The sequence below is a fragment of the Ovis aries genome, chromosome 1, assembly GCF_016772045.2.
Source record: "Ovis aries strain OAR_USU_Benz2616 breed Rambouillet chromosome 1, ARS-UI_Ramb_v3.0, whole genome shotgun sequence".
NCBI lineage: Eukaryota > Metazoa > Chordata > Mammalia > Artiodactyla > Bovidae > Ovis > Ovis aries.
This window is the reverse complement of record NC_056054.1, coordinates 124,059,777-124,076,593: the sequence shown is the minus strand read 5'-3', so window position 1 is coordinate 124,076,593 and position 16,817 is coordinate 124,059,777.

Below are 16,817 nucleotides of genomic sequence, written 5' to 3'. Positions count from 1 at the left end.
ACACGACTACTGGAAAGACCATAGCTTTGACTATATGGACCTTTATCTGTAAAGTGATGTCTCTGCTTTTTAATATGCTATTTAGTTTGGTTATAACTTTTCTTCCAAGGAGTAAGCGTCTTTTAATTTCATGGCTGCAATCACCATCTGCTGTGATTTTGGAGCCCGAAAAAATAAAATCTCTCACTGCTTCCCCTTCTATTTGCCATGAAGTGATGGGACCAGATGCCATGATCTTGGTTTTCTGGATGTTGAGTTTTAAGCCAACTTTTTCATTCTCCTCTTTCACTTTCATCGAGAGGCTCTTTAGTTCTTCTTCGCTTTCTGCCATAAGGGTGGTGTCATCTGCATATCTGAGGTTACTGATATTTCTCCTGGCAATCTTGATTCCAGCTTGTGCTTCATCCAGCCCAGTGCAGTCTTGGCTGTGGGGAAAGGTTCTGTGTGAGCCCAGGCTCACCTTACTCTGCCATCTCACTCCAAACTAGTTGTCCACAGCTTCTCACCAGTTCAAACTCCTGGGAGCTTGTGGTGGTCATCTTGTCTCCCACAAAGATCCAGACAGGAAGGTGGGAGGTGGACACACCCTCCTCTAAATGGCTTCTGAGATTGCCTCCTAAATCAAAACGACCTGCCCGAAGTCCAAAATCCAGATGCAACTTCCAAGAAACTCTAAACCAAGACATACCTCTCTCACTGCAGGGACATTCTTCGTATCCAGATGGTCACTCAGGATTTGCTAGTGTCTCCGGAGATGACGGGGTTCTGGTTGTTTTAACAGTCTTCTAGCTGTTGAACAAGATGAGCGAACAGAAGGGAACCAGGGCAGGGGGGCAGTGGCACCCAGGGCTTAACACGGGTCAAGGACAGTGCTCATGAATTCTTTCACTCTCCTTGTCAAAAAGCAGTTTCTTTCTTTCTTTTTCTTTTTTTAAGTTAAAAACAAGCAAATTAACTTTTATTACAACTTTTGGGGGTATATTTATGTACTATATCATTCACCCATTTAAAGTGTACAACTCAGTGGTTTCTCATATATTCACAGAGCTGTGCAACCATCACCCCAAAAGATTTTAGAACATTTCCATCACCCTCCCCCCAAAAACCTGTACCCATTATTCCCATTTCCCTCCGACTACCCAGCCCTAGGCAACCACTGTTCTGCTTTCTGTCTGAGTGGGCTTGCCTGTCCCAGGCATGCCATATAAATGAAATCACGCAGCACGCGGCCTTCTGTGACTGGCTTCTCTCCCTAAGCATCAGGTTTCCAAGGTTCATGCTTGATGTAGCAGGTGTCAGAGCTTTATTTCCTTGGATTACTGAGTAATACTTTTTGTGCCCATCTTGTTTATCCATTTCTCACTCAATGGACATTTTGGTTGTTTCAAAAAGTAGTTACTCATGTTGAGCTGAAATTCTGTTGAGCTATTCTGCCTTAGAACCCTGTCTTAGCTTTGACCTTCTAGGTGAACCCATGACGAACATCCTCCTTCTGCAGTGAGAGCCCCTTTAGTGTGGAGTTTCTTCCCCACACTAACCATCCACAGTTGTTGACATGGTGGATGGTCTAGACCGTGCTCTTCTCCCCACATTGATCACAGCCCTCTGACTAATTCTGATTTTCCAGCACCCCGCTAAATGTGAGATGGTCAGAGTAGAATCACAGTAAGTACTTATCCTCCTAACTATTCATCTATAGTATTACAGTTAATGATAAGATGACAAGTTGAATGGGAATCATCCTAACAGGCTCTGTCCAAAAGAAGACACATCTAATTTATTATTATTATTAGCGTGCTCTGAGAAAACTGAGTCAGGGCCTGGGTTCCACAGCAACATTCCTCTGGGTGAGCAGCAGAGCCCAGCTCAATAATAATGCCATTTGCTCAGGAAGCCCTTGTGAAGCGGCTCCATACAGCTCTTGTCTCAGCTGTGTGAATGTGACCACATAGTTACTTTCAGCTAAGGAAGGCATTTGACAGGGATCGGCCTGCTACACACTGCTCAGCTGTGTCTGATTCTTTGCAACCCCAGGGACTGCAGCCAGGCCTCTCTGTCCATGGGATTCTCCAGGCAAGAACACTGGAGTGGGTTGCCACTTCCTTTTCCAGGGGATCTGCCCAGTCCAGGGACCAAATCCACATCTGCTTTGCAGGCGGATTCTTTACCACCGGGCCATTGAGGAAGCCCCATGGGCTAATGAAAGGGATGGAGGGGAGGGGTGGGCAGCTGGAGAGGGCTTCACGTCTCCCTCGTGCTCCTCCTCTGCGCTTACCATTCTAGCTGTAATATCTTTGCTTCTTGAGTTTGTCTTCCCAAATCAAAAGACGACTCTCATCTTCAGCATGCCCCTTGTATCTCGCACAGGGCCCGTTGTAGCCCCTGTGAACCAAGTTGCATGCTGGATAAATACTTTTAGAGAATAATAGATATATAAATGGAAGATGCATGGCTGATAAAGGGATGACGGATGGTTGGATGTGAAAGTGCACAACTCAGATTGGGACTTGAACCCACTGTCTTTTCACTGAGATCACACACCTGGTCTTAGGACTGAATTCAGATTCAGAAACTCAGATTCTTTACGTGTCATCACAGTGAGTGACAAAGTGATAGGGAAGAAGTGGATTTACGTGGGGAGATGCACATTCCAGACACAGAACACGGTCCATCTCCAAAGACGAGACTGGCCGTGGGAAAGGTACACCCCATGGGAATAGTGTGGGCCATCTCAGAAGGCAAGAGGTCCCGAAATATGGGGGAGGGCGGTTACTTTATTTGGATAGGATAATTTCATAGACTAATGATTATTCACAGGCTAGGATTATTCAAAATACTTGGGGGGAGGGGTGGAGATTTCCAGGAATTGGGCCACTGCCCACTTTTGGCCTTTTATGGTCAGCCTAGGAACTGTCATGGGACCTGTGGGTGTGCCATTTAGCATGCCGGTGCATTACAATGAGCAGACAGTGAAGCTCAAGGTCAACTGGAAGTCAGATCTTCCACCATCTCGGACCTATGGGTTCTAGCCAGTTTATGTCATAGCCTCAATGGCTACAGAAAGAAAGAAAGAAAATGAAGTCACTCAGTCGTGTCCAACTCTTTGCAACCCCATGGCATTTTCCAGGCAAGAGTACTGGAGTGGGTTGCCATTTCCTTCTCCAGAGGATCTTCCCAACCCAGGGATCGAACCCGAGTCTCCCGCACTGCAGGCAGACGCTTTATCATCTGAGCCACCAGGGAAGCCCCTCAATGGCTCTAGGATTCTTTTAAAGGTTGATTCTAAACCTCACTGATTCCTCTTGTTTCAGGTGGATGACGGATGATGGATAGTTGGAGGATGGATGGATGGACAGACAAAGGGAGGAAGGGAGAGAAGGAGTGGAAAAAGTACACAACCACAAACAGAATCATCACTTCAGAGATTGATCAAAAACTTGCACTGAGAAGAAGCTCGTCTGGTTCTGAGTGTGGCCAGCTGCTGGAGGCTCACCCTACCTCTTCCAGTTGGTCAAAGAATGTGCCTTTCCCATATACCTGTATCAGTGTCAGACCTCCCAGGAGCCTGGAGAAAACTGGGTTGCTTACCTTAATAACCCAGACAATGTGCATGACAGGCTCTGCACTGTAGCTCCTCACCTGAATGTGAGCTGTGTGGGGGCAGTGGCACTATTGTTCCCTTAGTACATTCAGGGACAGGGATCTGGTAGGCACTGTCTCTGCCCAAACTGATAGATGCAGTCTTAACCCCGACCCTTCACCTCAGGGCTCAGAGGCAGAAAACTGAGGACTAAGGAACATCAGATGATTATGCGGCTTAAAAACACTAGGGTCACCTTGCCCAATGACTTCTTTGTACAGATGAGACTGAGGACAAGAGAAGAGCAGTGTCTTCTCCAGCGTCACAGAAGTAGTTAATAATTGGTCCAGAAATCGGGCCTAGCTAACACGTGGTTCCTGCTTTCCTCCCCCCAGGATTCCTCTCTAACATCCTTCCTCCATCAGTTCATAAAGAACAGCACTCATCTCGAACACAGTGCCATTCACTGTTGAAATGACAGCTTCCTAGCAATCCCAGCAGAGAGGAGATGAGGCTACTAATTCTCTGCTGTTCCTTTTTTTTTTTCTTTTTTTGAGCTTGTTGACTCCACGATAGGGTGTCTGGGCTCCTTTCAAATTCCTTTCTTCAAGAATGTTCTCTAGCTCCCGGTTTGGCCCAGTAGCAATGAGGCTGAGATGTGCTGATGGCATTGGGAGCCTTGGAGAGCCTTTGAGAAGCGTGTGGCGCCTCTGATGACGCACCCCTCATCACGGGACTTGTTGGGCTTAAAAAAGCTCTTTCAAATCACTCTGATTATTTCCCCTGGTGGAGATCTGGCCCAAAATATCCAGCAGACCATTCCCAGTGTCCTTTTCAAAGCTTCGATGCTGCTAGGATAGCGATCTTCTTGGGAAATGCACCTGCTATTACATAACAAAGGTTGGCACTTTCCTGTTTTAGCAGATAAAACAGCTGCTGTGCATTGGGGTAGGGAGTAAGAATTCATTGAAACTGTACCCCATACTTGGCCCTGACACTGACACTTTCTGCTCCAAGAATTCTTTAAACTAAAAAAAAAAAAAAAAAAAAGAATTCTTTAAACTAGAGAGGCAACTCATTTGGGCCTCTGGTGAAAAGCAAGAATATCGGTTTGGGAATCCAAAGACTTGATTCTTCTGATGTTGGGTGACTCATCTAACCTGTCTGAGGTCTGGTTTTCCCTCTATGAAGCAACAATAATAGTAATAACAGATAAGTCACAGGCTGATGTTACAAGTACCAAAAGAATCATTGAAATAAAAATTACCACTAAAGAACAAATTATTCAATGATATTTGTGAAAGCACGGTAGACTTAATTCAAGGGGGTGGATGCCCACAGGCGTAGGGCCACAGCACTGGGGAGAAGCTGGACTCATCTCTGAATCACCACCTGGGTCAATGGGATTTCAGAGCCAGGGAGCAGGGGGTGGGGGGTCAGTGAATAGAAAATGACTGAAAGGAAACATGAAGAACAAGAGGGGATTCTTGCTAAATCAACCAAGCAGGATTCTTGCTGAAGGCAGGTGAGGGTGACCAGCGTTACCTGGGGGATCACGGAGGATGAGAGCCAAATAACAAACGTCGGGGATTCTGGTTAAACAGACTTAGTGGGATTCTTGCTAAAACTGGACAAAGCAGAAACAAACATGAACGTTCAAAAGTCAAGGCCTAGTTGAAGAGTTCAAAAGAAGATGAGTAGGGATTAGTTGAGAGGAAAATCTTCCCCCTGTCAGGAAGGGGGAAGGGGAAGGGGGCAGGGCATAACCATTAAAAGAATGGCACAGACATGAAGAACAGAGTAGGACAAAAACTGGTTCGAGCTGATTAGGCTCAAGGTAGTGGAAGGTCTGACTTGCGATCTTGAGCCAGGGCTTCCCAGGTGGTGCAGTGGTAAAGAATTTGCCTGCTGATGCTGGAGAGCCAAGAGGTGCAGGTTCACTTCCCGGGTAGGGAAGATCCCTTGGAGTAAGAAATGGTGACCCACTTCAGGAATCTTGCCTAGAAAACACCATGGACAGAGGAGCTTGGCAGGCTAAGGTCTATGGGGTCACCAAGAGTCGGGCACGACTTAGCTGCTGAGCATACACACACAGACTTTGAGCTTCATTATACACTCATTGTAATATATTAGCACATGCTAAATCACTGACCAGCACCACACCAATTCCAAGGCCACCATCAAAGATCAAAAAGTGGAAGGTGGCCCAATTCCTGGAAATCTCTACCCTTCCTCCAAAACAGTTGGAATAATCCTCCTACTTTTTATCTGTGAAATTACCGAGTCCATAGAAACTAACCACCCCATGTTTTAAGGCCACTCTCACCTCCTCAGAGGGATGGCCCTCTCCCTATGAAACGTGCATCTCTCTCAAATGAACCTGCTTTCACTTTACTATGGCTCCCCCTTGGATTCTTTCCTGCGTGAAGCCAAGGACATTTCTTGGCAGCCCATCCCAGACACTAGCTGGAGACCTGAGACACGACCATCCTCCCATGCCCTGTTCTCCTGCAACACCTGTGTGTGTGTGTGTGTGTGTGTGTGTGTGTGTTAATTACTCAGTTGTGTTCAACTCTTTGCAGTGCAATGGACAGTAGCCTGCCAGGCTTGTCTGTCCATGGGATTTACTAGGCAAGAAGACTGGAGTGGGTTGCCATTTCCTTCTCCAGGGGATCTTCTCGACCCAGGGATTGAACCTAGATCGCCTGCATTGCAGGCAGATTCTTTACCATTTCAGCCCCTAGGGAAGCTTGAGACCTGGGACATGACCATCTCTCATGCCCCATTCTCCTGCAACACATACAAATATCAAAAGTCTTCCAACTTGGTTGTTTGGGAAAGGCTGATAGTAAAAGTTGAGTAAATGGAGAAAAAGCACCCACATCCTTAGACAACATCCCAGCAACTGACTTTCCAGCCAATCTTACCTTGCCTAGGTGTGATGGTATATAGGGCAGAACACTGCTTCCTCACGACACAGATGCCATGAAAAGTCATCTCTGAATGTATTTTATTTTATACTTTCTGATTTTGCACATAAGGAAACAGTGGAGCAGAGGCTAACGGTTCAAAATTGCACAGTAAATCAGCCGGGAAACATCTGCGGAACCCTTGGCTTCCCAGTGCTTCCCCACCTGAACCACAGGAACTCAGGATGCCATGTGACCTCTTCCTGGGGACCCCAGCTGGGGTCTCCTATTTCTCTCCTGGGCTCAGGATTTCGGATCACTTTTGACAGGCACTTCGGGGTCCTTTGGACTATGCGTGCTTAGTCGCTTCAGTCGTGTCCGAATCTCTGCGACCCCCATGGACCATGGCCTTCCAGGCTCCTCTGTCCATGGGATTCTCCAGGCAAGAATATTGGAGTGAGTTGCCATTTCTTTGGACTATGGGTATATTTAAAAATGGGCTTCCCTGGTGGCTTAGACGGTAAATAATCCACCTGCAATGCAGGAGACATGGGTTTGATCCCTGGGTAGGGAAGATCCCCTGGAGGAGGGCATGGCAACCCACTCCAGTATTCTTGCCTGGAGAATTCCATGGACAGAGGAGCCTGGCGGGCTACAGTCCCTGGGGTTGCAGAGTCAGACACAACTGAGCAACTAAGCACAGCACAGCACATGTTTAAAAATATGCTTATTTTTTAAAAAAACAAGCTCTTGAAGGAGGCTCAAGATGGAGGGGATAAATGTATACTTACAGCTGATTCCTCGTTGTTGTATAGCAGAAACCAGTACAACATTATAAAGCAATTATCTTCCAATCAAAAATTTAAGAAGTAAATAAAATTTAAAAAGCAAGTTCTTAAACCCACTCTTTTGTCAAGGAGGCAAAAAAGACAGAGTCGATTTAACATATCAAAGGAAACCAAATTTCCCCTCACCTTTCAGGCCACTTCCAGTAGGCCAGAGCCCGAACACAATGGTTTTGCTGGGAGGCAAGTAGAACAATGCAGTGTTACCTTGAGAGCCCCTTTCTTACCACCTGCTCTCTCACGACACTTTCAGTTAAAACAGATGAATAGGCTGAAGAATTTGCACTAAAGAGAAAAAAAAGTGAGAGGCAAGAACGCAGTGAGATGAAAATTAGATTTCAGAGAAGAAATGAGCAGACCAGACCGAGCTGGCAGCTCTCACAGCTGGTTAATCATCAGTGGGCACAGCCTTGAGGGTGTTGAATGGCATCGTGCTGGTCGGAGGGAAATCTATCGCAGTCACCTTCCCCTGCTCAGCCTCCAAGGCCCCTCTCTGGGCTGCAATTGAACTTTTCAACTTGGAAGATAAACATCAGGGATCCAGAGGGATTGATTCAGAGGCTCCAAGGAGAGGGCTAAGAGGTTGTCCTGGCAGGAGGCAGGAGAGGCCACAGGCTAAAGGAAAGGGCAGTCAGAGCAGGGAAGTCTGCACAGATTTCACAGCCCCCAAGATTTCACTGCCCCAAGTTTGGGGCAGAGTCTGAGCAGTGTTTGGGGAAACAGGGAAATAGAGAAAACAGGATGGGGGCTTTAAGGAGAGAAGGAAGCTGGAGGCGATGAGAAAGATGGGTCCAGGCAAGCAAGGGGGAGTGAAAGATGAGAAGGGAATCATTTGAGGTGCACAAGTGAAAGGGAAGCTTCTCTCAAGACTTATGAAACCAAAACCACACAAACTTGCCTCAGTTCTTATTTTCTAAAATTAACGGCAGACTTTCAGAAGTAGCCTAGATTCTGAACACAGTTTTAAAGGGCTCTGCACTTTAAAACAATGTCTGAAAGGAGATCCTACATAAGTGCCTGTATTTCCTTCTGTATCCCTTTAGCTTGCTCCCCTCCAGAGGTTTCTGTATATAAATGAGGCTATTTAAAAAAAATTCTTTTTAGAATATTAATATTTGTTCTGTGTCGTTGGCTTGTGTTGGCTTTTCTAACGTATTGATGAGCCATTCTAGCATGAGTTCTGCTGATATTCCTGTTTCAACTGCAATTTGGAAAGTCAGTATGAAATCAGAAAGAACCAGCATTTGATCTAAGGAAGGAGAAGGATCATTGAGTCGAGGACTGTAAGGCCAAACTAATAGCCATCCTTTATGCATGAAAATTTAAAGTATATCCATTTCAGCCATCAGGCTAAGCTCTAGTCACCTGCTCTATTCAACAGTTCTATCCCTGGGGATTATCTTGCATTTCAAGTATTCTCTTACTTTTTAATGTGCTTTATACCTTTAGCTGAAAATGTTGCTCCAAAGGTACCGATGGGGTCAAATGACAGCTTGGGGTTTCAAAGGGACTCCCAGTCATTCTCAACTCCCAAAGGGGCTGACATTTGATCTTCCAAAGTCCTCTGGCCAAGCACTGGCTTTGAGGACAGGCAAGGCATCTGCCTTCAACCCACTGTTGGACAGATCAGGAAATAGTCACAAAACTGGAATGCAGAGCAGCCCCTAAACATATTCAACTGAGAACAGCCAGTTAGCACCAAAGGGAAGACTAGATCCTAAGACTCTCAACCCCTATTCTGTTTGCAGGCATCTCTCCACACTGCTCTCCTTCAGAGAATGAAGCTTCAGTAGCAACCTCCCAGAGGAACATCTTAAGCCAAAAAGATGGCATCTTTGTGCTTAAAAAAAGACACAATCTGTCCAGCAGAGTGAAGAAACCTGTGTCTGGAGGTTAGCTCCAGACAGCTGAGTATCAGGAAGGAAGCAGAAATTTAGAACGTCTCAAGATTTGGAGACCCACAAACCCAGGACAGAGGGATGTGGACAGGACCAAAACCAGGATCAGCAGGAGGAGAAGCTCTCAGACTGGCACAGCCAGAGGAGTGTCCCTCCCAAAGCCAGCAGGGAACTGCACCAGAGTTCACGCTCTGGAGAGGTTGGACCGAGTGCCTTTGACCTCAGAGATGTCAGGAGTAGGGTGACAGGCCCAGCAAGGAAAAGGAGATTAGGTGAAAATTGACATGTCCTTTCCCCTCTTTTGAATTCCCAGACATTGGGATCCAGGCTTATTCCCCTACGCAGGCAGGAGATTGAAGATTCCTCACCAGAGAGAAACTATACTGCTTCTCTTTCTTTTTATTTTATTTTTAAACCATTCTAAGTGAACAATTCAGTGGCAATTCATACATTCATAATATTGTACAACCAGCACTTCTATCTAATATTCAAACATTTTATCACCCCAAAAGTAAATTCCTTTGCTTCACTTTCGATCAGGAATGAAAAACCAGGGTGTCACCAGGCATCTAGGGGAAAACTGGCATGAATGGCAGACAGAACAAAACAGTTGACAAGCAGAACTCAAAAGAGACAGAAAGTGACAAGAACAGAGGGAAATTGTTTAAATAAAAAATGTTAAATTCCTGCTCAGAAAGAATGAAAAAGTATTATGTAATAAAACAAAAGGCTGAGGCTAAGAAAAACAGGAAATATTTGTAGAATGTATAGAACGAGAAAGAGCTCTTGGAAATTCAAAGTATCAGAATAGGAGCTTTTTTTCATTAATAGAAAAGAAAAAAATCAAAGAGATTGAAAGATAAAGTTTGAAAGATCACCCAGGGATAAGGCACAAAGAACATAAAATAGGAAGGAGACAATGATGAAAAATCTGAGTTAGTCTGTGTGTGTGCCAACATTGAATAATAGGAGTTTTAAATAAAAAGAAAAAAGAATAGGCAAAGATGCTATCAAAGAACAAATACAGAAGAAAAATTTCCAACTGAAAGCATTTGTCTCCAGATTGAAAGGGCTAATTTGAATCTCTCTCACAAAGAAAGAAAAAGAGACCCATGTGAAAGCGAACCATTGTAAGATTTTTAGGAGAGCTGGCACAGGAAACTATCCTAAAAATTCCAAGGATGAAAAAAAATCGGCCATATATGAGGATTTGGAATTAGAATGGTGTTTGACTTTCCAATCATAAAAATAGAAATCTGGAAAAGAATGGAACAATGCTTTTAAAACTGAGTGAAAGTTATTTGTAAGCTAAAATTTTATACCCAGCTATGTTAGAGTTCTCCAGAAAAACACAACCAATAATATTAATAGATGTAGATGATACGGCTATAGATGATACTGACCTAAGAGGAAATATACTCTTGCAGTTACAGTCTCAGAAATCCCACAGTCTGCCATCTGCAAGCTGAATAGCCAGAAAAGCCAGCGGTATAATTCAGTCTGAAGCTGAAGGCCTGGGAATTGAGTGGCCACTGGAATAAGTGCCAGAATTTGAAGGCATGAGAACCAGGAGCTTTGATGTCCAAGGATAAGAGAAGATAGATAGCCCAGCTCAAGATGAAAGAGAGGAGTTTCCTTCACTTGTTTGTCCTATTTGAGTGGGAGTGGGTGGATCTTTTTACTCAGTCTATTGAATCAAAGGCTAACCTCATCCAGTAATGCCCTTACAGACACACCCAGAAATAATGTTTTAAACAGGTATCTGGGCATCCCTTAGTTCAGACAAGCTGACATATAAAATTAAACATCACCAACTAATCTAGCGATCAAGTTGGTAATAGAATCAAGTTATTTTCTGACATTCATGGACTCTACCTACTAAGATGCTCTATCAAAACAGGGAAGTAATTTTTTTAAAAGAAGACCATGTGAAGTCAAAGAAACAAAGGATCCAACATGGGAAAGAGTTAGGGGCACACTCATGGGGTTAAGGAAGGGAAGTCCTGTGATGAGTGTAAAGGGACGTGGCCGAATTGGTGCTTGGAGGCCAGTCTCAGGTCTTTCTGGAGGCAAGTCCAAAAATGATTCATGAGTGATATATCTAAGATAAAAATGGAGCTTCAGTTCAGTTCAGTCATTCAGTCGTGTCCAACTCTGCGACCCCATGAACTGCAGCACGCCAGGCCTCCCTGTCCATCACCAACTCCTGGAGTTTACTCAAAGTCATGTCCATTGAGTTGGTGATGCCATCCAACCATCTCATCCTCTTTCATCCCCTTCTCCTCCTGCCTTCAATCTTTTCCAGCATGAGGGTCTTTTCAAATGAGTCATCTCTTCACATCAGGTGGCCAAAATACTTAAGTTTCAACTTCAGCATCAGTCCTTTTAATGAATACCCAGGATTGATATCCTTTAGGATGGACTGGTTGGATCTCCTTGTAGTCCCAGGGACTCTCAAGAGTCTTCTCCATCACCACAGTTCAAAAGCACCAATTCTTTGGCACTCAGCTTTCTTTATAGTCCAGCTCTCACATCCATACATGACTACTGGAAAAACCATAGCCTTAACTAGACAGACCTTTGTTGACAAAGTAATGTCTCTGCTTTTTAATATGCTGTCTAGGTTGGTCATAACTTTCTTTCCAAAGAGTAAGCATCTTTTAATTTCGTGGCTGCAATCACCATCTGCAGTGATTTTGGAGGCCCCCAAAATAAAGTCAGCCACTGTTTCCACTGTTTCCCCATCTATTTCCCATGAAGTGATGGGACCGGATGCCATGATCTTCATTTTCTGAATGTTGAGCTTTAAGCCAACTTTTTCACTCTCCTCTTTCACTTTCATGGAGAGGCTCTTTAGTTCTTCTTCATTTTCTGCCATAAGGGTGGTGTCATCTGCATATCTGAGGTTGTTGATATTTCTCCCACCAATCTTGATTCCAGCTTGTGCTTCATCCAGCCCAGTGTCCCCTTGGTGTGCCACTATTCAAAAAACTTTAAGCTCTGATAGAGACAGTGAATTAATGGCAAGCACATAGAAACTTAAGGAAATTTTAAAATAAGCCAATTACTAACTGTAGGAAAACAAAAGCACTGTATGAGAAGGAAAAAGTAATCACAGTCATCTCCGTGTTTCAGCTGTGAGTGTATCTGCAATGGTCAAAAAAATACTGACCCTAAATACTGTTACATAGTTTTATATATAAATTAGAAGGCTGGGGAGGTGAAGGAGTGACTCCAAGGGGAGGGATGAGGAACAAAAACATCCAAAATAAAGAAATCAAGAAAAAGAAATGTACATATATTATTTAGAAACACAGAGGTGAACCATAAGAAACATCTTAAAAGGCCTGGCAGTGTTTCCCTCAGGGAAGGAGAGATTCAATAGAAGAGAAGGCATGGGTTAAGGGACTGCTGTTTTCAATAAAGGTTTTAAATACTGTTTGACTTTTTATAAACTAGGTCCGTGGATTTCTTCCATAGAGATACAGATTAAATTTTTTGAAAACTCCATTACTGGAACGACTTGGTCCATCAGCCTCGCTGTGACATACCAAGTTACCCTACACACAGTGCCATGTGGTGGTCTTCCCTCCCTATAAGCAATTCACCGAGAAGAAATGCTACTCGCTGTCAAGTCTCATTCCGGAGAGATGTGACCTCTTTTTCAACCCTGAGGAAATGGAGCCACTAAATACAAGTCAAATCCAGTTACAGTCAAATTTCAAGTGAAGTGCCGCCAAAATATTTGTAAGCCCCAGGTAATGGCCTAGTTATCCCAACATAATTTGTTGTAACAGCATTCTAGAATACACACACAAAAAGTTATAGTAGTTGCTTCCATGCTGGGCTCCTATAGAATCGTACTGCACTTACCAAAGCACTTATCACACTTCTTGTACTTTATTCCTATTAGGGTTTTTAAAGTTTACTGGACTGTCTTCATGAGGACAAAGACCATAGCTGAACTGATTTTTTTTTTTTTTTGGTCCCCTGTGTCTAGCACAGTGACTAATATGTGGAAGGCATGCAGGCAATGTTCGAAAAAAGGAAGAAAAGGGGAAAGATTGAATGAACGTACAAGAACAATAATAATTAAAGCAGCAGCCAGTTCCGGGAATTGGTGATGGACAGGGAGGCCTGGCGTGCTGCAATTCATGGGGTCACAAAGAGCTGGACACGACTGAGCGACTGAACTGAACTGAACTGAATGAAGAGGACCAAAAAGAGGGGTTCATTAATAGCAGCAAATGCTGCAGAGCCCAAGTAATAACAACAGGGACAAGCTCAGTGTGTGCTGTGCCAGGCATCGCTCCAGGGATGGCGGGTACATTAGCACAGTAACCCTTGGGATAACCCGTGAGGTGGGTTGTCATTTTCCTCGTCTTATTTTTCATTTAAGAAAATGTTTGTTCACTTACTTATTTGACTGCATTGGGTCTTAGTTGAAGTACTCAGGATCATTGCCGCATCGTGCTGGATCTTTCCTGTGGCACAAGGACCCTCTCGTTGTGGCATGCAGGTTTACTTGCTCCATAGCATGTGGGAATCTTAGTTCCCCGACGAGAGATGGAACCCACGTCCCTTGCACTGCAAGGCAAATTCTTAATCACAGGGCATTTTTGCCCATATCCTGTGACATACGGGATTTTAGTTCCTTGACTAGGAATTGAACATCCACCATCTGCAGTGAAAGTACAGAATCTTAACCAATGGACCACCAGGGAAGTCCCCACTATTCCCAATTTATAGAGAAGCAATTGGATCCCAATCACAGAGTCAGAAAGCAATAGATGAACCAGGGTTAGGGCCCAAGCCATTTGGCTCCAAAATCTGTGCTCATAAGCACATCATTCCTGAGGAATGAAAAAATGAGCCACTTTGGGGTGAACATCTAAGGATGTGGCCCCATGTCTGACCTGGTAGGATACATGCAGCTGGTTTGGAGTTGTTAGGAAAGCTCCAGGGATTGGAAGAACTAATATTGTTAAAATGGTCATGCTACCCAAATCAATTGACAGATTTAGTGTGATCCCTATCAAATTATCCATGACATTTTTCACAGAACTAGAGCAAATAAGCCTAAAATTTATAAGAAACCGCAGAAAACCCATAATTGCTAAAGCAATCCTGAGACAAAAGAGCAAAGTTGGAGGCATAAATCTCCCAGACCCAGGACAATACTAAAAAGTTATAACAATCAAAACTGCATTGTGTAGCATTGGCGTAAAAACAGACATATGGATAAATGTAACACAATAGAGAGCCCAGAAATACACTCATATGCCTAATAGTCAATTATTCTTTGACAAAAGAGGCAGAAACATACAATGGAGAAAAGACAGTCTCTTCAGCAAATGGTGTTGAGACAGCTGCAAGTAAATCAATGAAGTTAGAACACTCCCTCACACAATATACTAAAATAAACTCAAAATGATTTAAAGACCCAAATGTAAGACATGGCACCATAAAATTCCTAGAAGAGAACATAGGCAAAACTTTCTTGGACATAAATCATAGCATTATCTTCTTGCCTTATCAGTCTCCAAGGCAAAAGACATTAAAGCAAAAATAAACAAATGGGAGCTAATCCACCTTAAAAGCTTTTGCACAGCAAAGGAAACCATAAACAAAACAAAAAGACAACCTATGTACTGGGAGAAAATATTTGGAAATGCTAAGACCAACAAGGGCTTAATTTCCAAAATATACAAACAGCTTATAGAACTAAATATAAAAAACACACACACACACAATCAAACATTGGGCAGAAGACCTAAATAGACATCTCTCCAAAGAAGACATACAGACAGCCAACAGGCACAGGAAAAGAAGTTCCACATCACTAATTATTAGAGAAATGAAAATCAAAACCGCAGTGAGGTAACACCTCACACCAGTCAGAATGGCCATCATCAAAAAGTCTACAAATAAACACTGGAAAAGATGTGAACAAAAAGGAACTCTCCTGCATGGTTGGTGGGAATGTAAATTGGTGCAGCCGTTATGAAAAACAGTATGGAGTTTCCTTAAAAACTAAAAGTAGAGTTACCAAGTAGAGATCCAGCAATCCCACTCCTGAGCATCTATCCAGAAAAGATGAAAATTCAATTTGAAAAGATACATGCACCCCTACGTTCATAGCAACACTCTTTACAATAGCCAAGACTTGGAAGCAAACGAATGTCTGTAAACAGATGAATGGATAAGATGCGGTATATATATGTGTGTGGAATATTACTCAGCTATCAAAAAGAATAAAATACTGAAATTTGCAGCAACATGGATGGATCTCGAGATTATCACACTGAGTAAAGTAAGGCAGGAAGAGAAAAACAAATATTATTTGATATCATATATATGTGGAATCTAAACAATAATACAAATGAATTTATTTATAAAACAGACTCACAGACATAGAAAACAAATTTATGGTTAACAAAGGGAATGTGGGGGTGGGATAAATAAATTAGGAGTTTGGGATTAACAGATACATACCAGTCCAAACTCTGGAATTCTGAACAAATGCATGGTTCCTAATTCGAGTCATTAAAAAACTGGGCGATTTCTCACATAGCAGTATGTAACTGCTACAAGGTAAAAAGCGGAATTCGAATTTCAATGTTTGACACCAAAGGCCAAATTCTTAACCACTATAAGCCACCATCATACTCTTATTTTCCTCAGATACATACTTCTTTCTGGCCTAGATAAAGACTTAAATTGTTCAGATGGTATAAAATGCCTTTACCTTATGACGTTCTCCTTTCTTCTCTAAGCTTTGGATTCCATGTTGACAGAATCCTTAGACGTAAAAGTTTCGGTGCTGATTGAAACACCAGACCTGACCTTCCTTTGACCTGTTCATGGTCTCCGAAGTGCAGAATTAAGTCAAATTGGAATTACAGAGAGGGGACAGTTCACAGGGTACATTTCATTCACCCTAATAATAAAACCTCGCTGTCCCTGGGAATTCCCTGGTGGTCCAGCGGTTAGGACTGCATGCTCCCACTGCCAAGGGCCCACATGAAATCCGTGATCAGAGATCAGGGCCCCACAGGCCATGCGGCACGGCCAAACAAAACATCTATCAGTACAATTCAAGCGGGAGCATTTTCCATTCCAGGTGTGGTTTTCATGACTAAAGCTCCAAAACGCCTGACAAGCCTGTCATCTCTCCCAATATGAAGAGCTGCACCTAATGCCAATCCCTGGCACCTGACCTGCCCTGGAGAAGACCTCAAGGTATGTATGTGGCATTGTAACACCTTTTCCCAAAAGAATTGTCTGTGAAAAAGTCTTTTTAACGTTGACGTTCTGTGATGCTGGTCAGGTTTCTTTAGGGACACAGACCATGTGAGTGCGGAGGGATGTATGATTAGAAGGAGTTAGTACCAGCTTCACCTCAGTTCACCCCACGGCCCCTCATCTCCCAGCTGGTTAGACCAGATTCCTCTCCTGATATCCTCAGGGCAGTGTGCTGGTTCTGGAAGTCAGACAAGGTCATTTGGCATCTTCTTAGTCAAAGAAAAGCACAAGGCCAGCCCAGTTTCAAAAGGTGGACAGATTCTACTTATTGAGCTGCAAA